We start from the raw sequence: 9,534 nt of genomic DNA, 5'->3' as shown, positions 1-9,534 counted from the left end.
CTCAAACATTCCATTTTGTTCTTTTACTGTGGATCCTAAAATGTCATTCCCTATTCTCTCTGCTAGCCGCATGTGTTTAAAAAGTACAGCTAACACTTCCCTTCATCAATGATCAGAAAAGAGATTCTTTTCTGCACCTCACTGTATTGATCCTCTCAAAAAAGAGGGACACTGTTGGGGAAAACAAATCAATTCATCCCTTTAAGCTTCCAAAATGGAAACTGTCTTTCTTAGGTTCTTAGGTTTCACCTTCTCTCAAATGCTAGAACAGCATATGGTTCTTACTGCCCCAACTCTAAGTAAGACTGAAAAATTATGGATTATGCTATACATAATTTATAATACTTAAGAGAAAGCCAACCTGACAGAAATACATTTTAATGAACATCTACCAAATGCGAGGCATTATGCTATTTAATTTACATATAATTCTCTTGTAATCCTCACAAAGATGCAATGAGATAGGAAATATTAACCTTATTTTTCACTCAAGGAATCTAAGGTCAGAAGGATGAAAATAAAAATTCCTTGTGGAAAAAATACCTGTAGGATAGGAGCTTGAGAGAGAAATGGAATGAGAAATGCATTCATATATTCACTTTCTAGAAGGGAAAAACATTATTATTATTAATAGTTCATGTTATATTCATAGTTCAAATTTATTTTGAGTCTTATATTTTTATTTTATTTCATTTTAGTAGGAACTGAAAAATAGAACTTTTAAGTGTAATTTTCTTGTTGAATTACTTCAATTCCTCCACCCCTCCAGAAGCACATCTCAAATTTTACATAGCAATTGGCTAAGAAAATCATATTTTTTTGATAGAGAAATGCACTTTATATAGAACTGGCCAAGAGTAAATCCCCCTTTACGTTTGCTGGGTATGAATATGTGCATTAATTCATAACCGAATATCTCTTATTTTAGATATTTTTATTAATGGGCAGTCATCTTAGTCAGTAGCAGAAACAGTAAAACTAATATCTTTGAAATCACTGTAGAAAATTATCACAATAAAGAGTTGATGCAGAAAGAGAGGAAGAGTGTGCAAAACTGATTTCATTGAATTTTCAGTGTTCTGCCTTATAAAGAAAATAAATATATTTGGTTTATTCATTTACATATATATTTTTTTTTTCTCAGATGAGCTCACTGTGAAGCTCAAATATTTCGCTAACCAGAGGTTACATATGTGAGCTGTTTTTATCACCCCTTAAGCTGTTTTTCTCCTCCCAGAGAATCAAACCAACTTCTCTAATCTCAGCACCTTTCTAAAGGAAATCTGAATCTCTGGATAGTGCCAATATATTATTCTCTTGCCACTGGTGTGTTTAGTGATGCAGAGAGAAGAATGAGGATGGGGAGCCCACAAGATATTTCCTCTCTGTTCAATGCCTCAAAGTCAACCTGCACACTCATGGAAGGGGGTCCAGGGTCCACCCTTCTTAATGCTGCGTGAAACAGGCTGTGTAGGTTTCTTAAGGGGGAAAGAAGTATGAGAGGAGAGATGGGAGGGTGAGTGTGTGTGTGTGTGTGTGTGTGTGTGTGTGTGTGTTAGGGTGAGTTCCTACTATTGCTTAATTTGAGATAATTTTACTGAATTTTTGTGGGTGGCATAACTACAGAAGAGTGAGTTTTCATGCACATTTTTATTAAAAATCTATCCACAATCCAATCATATCCACTAAAAATAAGGGATTGACAACATGGTTTTCATGTGTTAAAAAAATTTTGAATAGACAATTTACAAGAGAAGAAATACTAATTGAAAAGTACATATGGAAATATTCTACCCCTCAGCAATGAAATAAATATAAATCCAGCTTCAGTTTTAGAGGTAAATAAGCAAACATAAAAATTAGAACATTTAATATGAGAAGGTTTATAGTCAATGCAGTTTTACTCTAGTGGTGAGGTGAAAATTGGGATAACCTTATCAGAAAATGTCACAAAATATATCAAACTCTTAAATATTTTCATAACCCTTAATACTTAATCTTACTTCTGGAAATAAATCTTGAGAGGTCAACAAACAAAAAAATCAAAAACAATAAAAAGTTGAAATATCCACATTAATATACATATTGTTTAGCCTTATTCAGAATACTCTACACTTGGAAATGGCACTTATGATTGACAGGAGAGGAATGGACAGATAATTATGGCATGCTTTATATGAAGAAAGACCACACAAGGATTAAATTCATCTTTGCAAAATATTGTAATGTCATGGAAACACGTTTGCTTCATATTACGTGAAAATATATATACTTTATATATACATTATTTAGTATGATCTCAAAATTATGTACAGGTTAAAACATAAATCGTGAGAGAAGTATACTGAAAATGTTAATTTTTATCAGTGACTATATCTGATATTATGGGTACTCTTTTTTTCCTGTTTTTCTATTTTCTATATCCTGAATATTTTCTCATGAGTATATATTAATTTTTAAAAGGAATAAAAATAAATCTCATTAAAATTATTTTTAAGATGAGCCTTAGAGTTTGGAAGGCTTTCTGAGTGGGATTTATCATTTTATTAAAACCTAAAATAATCCAATCACTACCATCCCCCAAAACGTTAAAAGATGTCATCTGAGTAGCATGGACTACCCCTCCACAAAACCAGATCACATTCCTGCTTCATTATTATTTTAGAAAACTCACCTTTCAACCGTCTAAACATGGGCCATCATTCATATCAAACTTAATTAGAAAACAGTTTGGAAGTGGAAGGAATTCCTAATTTAAATCAATTAAAGGGAAAGTTGTCAGGTTCGCTTTTGGTTTGCTTATCTCTACTCTCACGGCAGGACTGAAGGGATCTGTCTTCTCCAATCTCCTTGTCTTCCTCCAGGATTATGTCATAGCCTTCAGTGTGTAAATCTAGAAACTCATGGTGGCAATTAGCATCTGAGGCTCCCGCCAGAGCTGGGAGAAGGAGCCTGGGTGACAAATGAAGGTATCCCAGGATTCCTCGCTGAAAATTCTTTGATGGGTGCTTTCGTTCACAAATGACATCTCTCTCAGTGGTGGGGCAAGGCAACCTTGTACTCTAGCCCTATTTGCCTTCTGTGTTGAGAGCTCTTCCTTCTCTAACATCATGCCCTCAATCCTATTGTGTCACAGTTAATCTAGTAATCAAATGGAAAAAGCGTGTCAGATAGTGACTATTTAAGGAGCACGTCTCTTTCCCTGAGTAGATCATTACAGGTCCGTTACTTCTCCATTGCTAAAATAAGATTCCTTGCCTTATCTGTCACCTACTCATATCTCTGCTGATTCAAAATGTGTGCTCCATCTCCACGCAACTTATATAGAACTACTTTCTGTGTAGTAATTTTATCTTTTCATGCATTCTAAAATCATCATTATCTGCCAAGCAAAGGGGACAAGATATATTCTACATAGTGATTGTAGATATATATTTTTCCCCAAAATTGGGGCACATGATCATTTATATATCTGCCTTATCCCTTAGGCTGTGGTCTGTGAGAACAGGGATCAAGTTTTAACCATCTTTAGCATCCCAGGATACAGATTACTCTCAGTCTATGACTTTGAATGAATGAATGAATGAATGAATGAAAAAATAACAGTTGTCTTGTAATACTTTTGAGTACTAAAGCAGTAGAAGATTTCAAAGTGATGGAATTGCTGAAATCTTTTTTTTCATTTATTATAAATTTTAATTGATGTTACATTGGTTTATGTCATTATACAATTTTAAGGTGTACATCATTATATTTCAACTTCTGTATAAATTGTATCCTGTTCACCACCAAAAGTCTAGTTGCCATCCATCACCATACACATGTGCCCCTTTACCCCTTTTGTCCTCCCCACGCCCCCTTCCCCTCTGATAACCACCAATCTGTTCTCCATATCTGTGTGTTTGTTTATCTTCCACATATGAGTGAAGTTGTCAAGTAATTGTCTTTCTCCGTGGGACTTATTTTGCTTAGCATAATACCGTCAAAGTCCATCTAGGTTGTCACAAATGGCACTATTTTGTCTTTTTTTAAATGGCTGAGTGGTATTGCATCATATATTTTATATATATATATATATGTGTGTGTATATACACCATATCTGCTTTATCCATTCATCCTTTGATGGGCACTTAGGTTGTTTTCAAGTTTTGACTATTGTGAATAATGCTACAATGAACATAGGGGTGCATATATGTTTCTGAATTAGTGTTTTTGTGTTCTTTAGGTAAACACCCAGAAGTGGAATAGCTGGATCATATGGTATTTCTATTTTTAATTTTTTGAGAAATCTCCATACTGTTTTCAATAGTGGCTGCAAATATTTTAATAATTTGAGAAAATAATCCAGGATATTTGAAACTAGGCATACCTCGAAATTCAAGAATAGAGTATGTTTATACATAGAGTAAATCAAAAGAAATTTCTAGATGACAGACTAGAAAATCTAGACTATATTATGGTTATGCATTTAGGTTATTTAATGGAAAATCCTAGATGAGAGGTTAGAAGATTCTATTCAGAGTTTCTATCTCTATAGTCAAAGCAGATGTAAAAGTCAAGACAATTACACAAGTAATTAGAGTGATTAGGTTTTCTTTTCTCCTCACATAACTTCCATTTGTGACTCTGTCTCCTATTAGATTGTAAAGCCCTTAAGGTCAGAAATTCCTCTCTTCTTTGAGTTTCCAGAATTGTCTCTCCCCGACTGTACTGTGTCTTAGTAGGTACTCGTTTGGACGATTGTTGTCAACTAGCCTCTGCAGAATGAGCAGGCTCTGGAGATCTCAGTTCTTTTGCTTTTGGTCCTTTCTTCTGGCACCTCAGCCCCAGTTTACCAAGGTCCTTCCTGAAGGACTGGTCCAATGAGGAAGAGCCCAGGCGAAGAGGGGGCACTGCTGAAAGAACAGATGTCTAAAGCATACCTTAACTGTTTTTAACTTTACTATGCTTTAAAATCATCACTTCTGATGATTTTTTTGATGATTTGAACACTTTTTAAATGAAGATTTCTAGGCTTACCCCCGGGAATTCTGATTCAATGTTCCTGGACTGGAGTCCAGAAATACACATTTTAATCAATTAATTAATTAATTTAATTGAGTTATAATTGACATACAACATTATTTTAGTTTCAGGTGTACAATGTAATGATCCGATATTTGTATATATTGCAAAATGATCACCACCATAACTCTAGTTAACATCTGTCATATGTAAAATATATATGTATATGTAATATTTATTATAATACATATGTGAAGGAGAAGGCATTTTATTGAGATTTTGCTACATAGTTACAGAAACCTGGGAGGACTGAAGGGAGCAGCTGGCGTCTCCCTCTGCACGGGTCGCTAAGGAACATTTGGGGAGCGGAATTGCGGGGGAGCCTGGTAATGACCTGAGGGAGACAGGACCCCCAGGATGCTATCTGGCATGAGGAGTCTGATACGATAGAGAGAGAGAAAGAAAGAAGAGAAAGGGGCTAACTGTCCAAATGTCATAAGGGAGGGGCAGGTGGGGGCCAAAGATGTCACAGTGCTTGGGAGTCACTGGGTCAGACCCAGAACTGTGTCCTTCACCAGCATGGTGGTGATGACCATCTTCTCACTGCTGACTGTCAGCTGGGAAGCCCCAGAGGGCAGGGCGTCCAGGGTCAGCAGGACCAGGCTCCTGCTGGTCAGCATGCTTTCTGTAAATCTGTACTCATTAGATGTCCTGCAAGGGACATGACCGAGGCTGGCAGCGGCAGTCACTTTCTGAACCACAATGTGGTCACTCTGACAGGTGTCTAGCAACTTGAGCTTCTCTGTGATCTCATTCATGCCTGTCAACTTTCCCTGTTCCTTCTTGAACTCATTCTCACTCATGAACACAAAGACCATCAGCTCCCCAGTGGGTGGCTGAATGGAGCCATAGAACTGTCAGGGTTGGGTGCACAGCTGGAAGTTAGCCACCTAGGCTAAGTCCCAGAAATTAATGTCCATTACAGCAGTGGCAGATTCTCCAGGTGCCAGGGACTCAATTTCAGGATGCTGATGCCAGTGGGCAGTTTAAGGGTGCCCACATGCAGGCCCTTATTAGGGGTGTCAGAGCTGTTGGAGAAGCGGTTGTGCACAGTGGGGGTCCCAGGAGAAAGGCTGGCAGCTGGAGGTGTAGTCCACAAACAGCCCCTCGCCAGGTATGAGGTGCAGCAGCTCCTGCCTTCCAACACCTGACACTGGACTCAGCAGTGAGGGCACCAGGGGGCAGTCTGTGAGGGTCAGGCCCTCCAGGTCAGCAGCCAGACTGGTGGACACAACCATGAGGGAAGACACAGGCTGGACTCTTGATTGTCTAGATCAAGGAGTGAGATCTCCTTGGTTGCAGGGGCACTTTTGCCACCGGAAGGTCTTTTTTTCCCACCTTCTCCTCCTCGGACTCTTATGTCACTTTGGACTCGGATGAGCTACTGCTGGAATTGCCGCCCTCATCTGAGGCTGAGCCTTCTCCTTGTTCCTCCGGCACCTTCTTCCTCTTCTCACCTTCATCTTCACTCTGTTCACTCTCACTGCTCCTCCCTTTCTCCTCATCCTCATCCCAGACTTCATTACCAGACTCACAGCTGGACTCCCCAGAGCTGCTCTCACTGTTGCTCCTACTGTCCATTCCCTCTTGTCCTTGGGGTCACTGCAGACTCTGTGGGGCCTAACTCCCCCTCAGAGTCCAAGTAGAAGGGTTTCTCCTTCTTCCTCTTGTCCTGATTTGAGCACTTGGTCGGTTCAGATACCTCCATCTGCATGCAGATGGGTCTGAGTCTTCCTCTGGCCAGTCTGGGCGCTCCTGGTAGTCTATGGAGCAGGTGGAACAGCGAGCCCAGATCCCATTGTGGTCCCATTCTTTAAAAGATGACTCCAAGTTAGGGCTGCTTTGAGCGCCAGGAAGAGCTTCTTGGCATGGCAGCTGAGGGCCCTACCCTGCTCCTAAGGGGTGATAAGCCGCTGGATGAAGTGCACCGAGTCAGGGATTGACCAGACCCAGCACATAGTAGGTCACTAGCTTGGTCTGCTTGGAGTTGGTCAGGTAGAGCCTGGCCGCCAGGTTGGTGACCTGCAGCATGACGATATCGTCCTCTGCTGTGAAGGACTTGGCCGTTTTTCTCAGGACTTCAGGTGCAATACTGGAGACACACTCACAGTGCTCGCTGAGGAGCCATAGGATGCTGGCTTGGGCCACGGGCACCTGGATGTTGTCTGTGAGCTTTTGCCAAGTGTTTGATGATCTCCTCGTGCTGTGCTGGCTGCGTCTGCTACAGCTTCTTGATGACAACCACTGACTCTGCAACCACGAGCTCATCACGGTGGGACAGTAGCTGCATCAGGCTGCTGGAGCAGGTGTCGAAGACTCAGCCTATATTAGTTGCACAGCGTCCAACGGCCTGGATCGTGGCTGCCACAAAGTCCTGTCCATGCTGCGAATGTAGGTCTGGAATTCCCGTAGGATAGTAAGGATGTTAGTTTCATTCACCAGGTTGATCAGCATTTCCAGCTTCAGGATCTTGATCTGGATGGAGTTGGTGGACCCGATGTAGAAGCTCTTCAGGTGGGGCTCAAACATACCCCAATGCTTGTGGACATAGTGGCCATGTTCTACACCTCACGGTGGAGAAGACAGTTCAGAGGTACCTGGGCCCCTCGCCTGGGGAAAGGGGCAGCAGGTGGAGGAGAGGGAGGTGGGCCAACTAGGAGAGAGAAGAGGACGAGTGGGAGGACAGCACCAGCAGGAGGAGGGCATCAGTGGGAGGAGGGCAGGACTGATGTCAATGCAAGAACAGGTGGGCTGGGGTGGGGACAGTGGAGGGGCTGTGACGTGCCCAGGGTCCCAGATAAGGCTTTTTTATCTTATTTTTTGAGAGCCCAAAATATTTTATTTAACAATTTGCAGTGTAACAATTTGCATTTAGGAAAAATAGCAGCTCCCTCCTTGGAGGAAGCTTCTTGAATCAAAATTCCCTGGCAGTGGACACAGAGAATAATGGGCAGGGCTGGACTGGAGGAAGGCAAAAGAGCCAGGAAGGTCTCAGGTCCCAGGAATCACACCCAGCGCAGACCAAGGAACAGAACAGACCGCCCCGTTAACAAGGCCCCACCTTTCTCAAAGTAACGAGAACAAATGGATCCAGTCATACAAGTCTGTGAAATATTCTGGACAACATTCTGTGGGTCTTTCCTACATGATCAAGTGAATCAGGAAAATGGGAAGGACCCAGGCTAATTCCACATTTACACAATTTCTACACTTAGATTTAAAATACCAAGTAAACTATGTTCCCCCAGCAGAACCTACAGAAATTGTTTCCTAATGATTTTTATAAATTTTTAAATCTTTTCTTCAATCTCTTGAGACTTAACAAGAATATGAATAGTTTTAAGAACAGTCGATGAAGCCTTAAAGCTTCGAGTCCAATAAGAGGAAGTCTTCCCTTGCAGTTTAATTTGGCTGATAGTCAACATATTGGCTACTGAAGATCTTGATGGGGAAAAAAATCCACACATATACATGATGGATGCTGGCTGTGCAAGGGGCAGGGGGAGCCTGGAGTTAAAAAATAAAAAAGATCTTGCTCATGGGCTGGAGCCAGGCAGACAGAGAGCTCGAAGATGGTGCCTACCAGCGAGCAGGCCCCTAGATCTATGTTAAATTAGATGCCTGCCTCTCGGGAGGCGCTTTAAGATTAGCAAACGAAGCTCATTCACATAAAGTCTGGGCCTCTCCATTGGCTGCCTCTGCGCTGAGCCCTGGGGCAGGTGAGTCTGGCGTGAGCCCTTTAAGAGTCTTCTCTGGGTTCTTATATAGCCTGTGGGTCTCCTGGATTGAGCCTCCCTCGTTTTCAAAGCCAGATGTTTTGGGAGCAGCGTCTCTCACGTGCAGGTCTTAAAAGTTGTGGTGCTCAACGTGGGGTTCAAACTCTTCCCTCCTTGGGGAGAAGCTCCGGGCTTTGAATTCCCTCCTGACTGTGGGTTGCTGCACCAGGATCTTATGGTGAGATTATATCCCAGCCTCTCCTACCCAGCTTCCTTATGGACCTTCTCTCCTTCGTGGGAGGTGTAGGAGTTGCTCAGTTATTAGGTTTTTTTCCAGAGGCAGTTGTTCTATATGTAGATGCAGATTTGGTGTGTCCACGGGAGGAGGTGAGTTCAGCATTCTCCTTTGTAGCCATTGTGAACCCAGGACAGTTCTGGAGGCTGGAAGTGTGAGATCAGGGTGCCGGCATGGAGGGGTGAGGGCCCTACACATTTTACACAAGCATCAACCGTTTTTTATGTATAAGTGGTTCATGGACCACAGAGCTAGAAATTGGCACTCATTTGTGTTGCTGCGGTGAGGAATATCACTCCTTTCACCCCTCTTGCCCCCACTTAACAGCTCAGGTCTTCATCCTTCCCCTCTAGAGTAATATAGAGAGGGCAGAGTGTAATCTGGCTCAGGCAATCACGGAAAACAACAAAATGGGACTATCAACGTGATGTTTTAGTTCTAGCTTCAAAGAACTTTCGC

The 9,534-nt window shown here is 41.8% G+C and overlaps 1 pseudogene; it reads right to left on the bottom strand.

Annotated features, from left to right (window-relative positions):
* Positions 1–5,546: 5,546 nt before the first annotated feature.
* LOC101400881 (AP-3 complex subunit beta-2 pseudogene) lies at positions 5,547–7,622 on the bottom strand (annotated as a pseudogene).
* Between the last annotated feature and the right edge of the window lie 1,912 nt (positions 7,623–9,534).

The sequence above is a fragment of the Ceratotherium simum genome, chromosome 30, assembly GCF_057802395.1.
Source record: "Ceratotherium simum simum isolate JZ-2026a chromosome 30, ASM5780239v1, whole genome shotgun sequence".
NCBI lineage: Eukaryota > Metazoa > Chordata > Mammalia > Perissodactyla > Rhinocerotidae > Ceratotherium > Ceratotherium simum.
The sequence above is the reverse complement of the archived record's forward strand: the minus strand, read 5'-3'. Positions and strand labels throughout refer to the sequence as shown.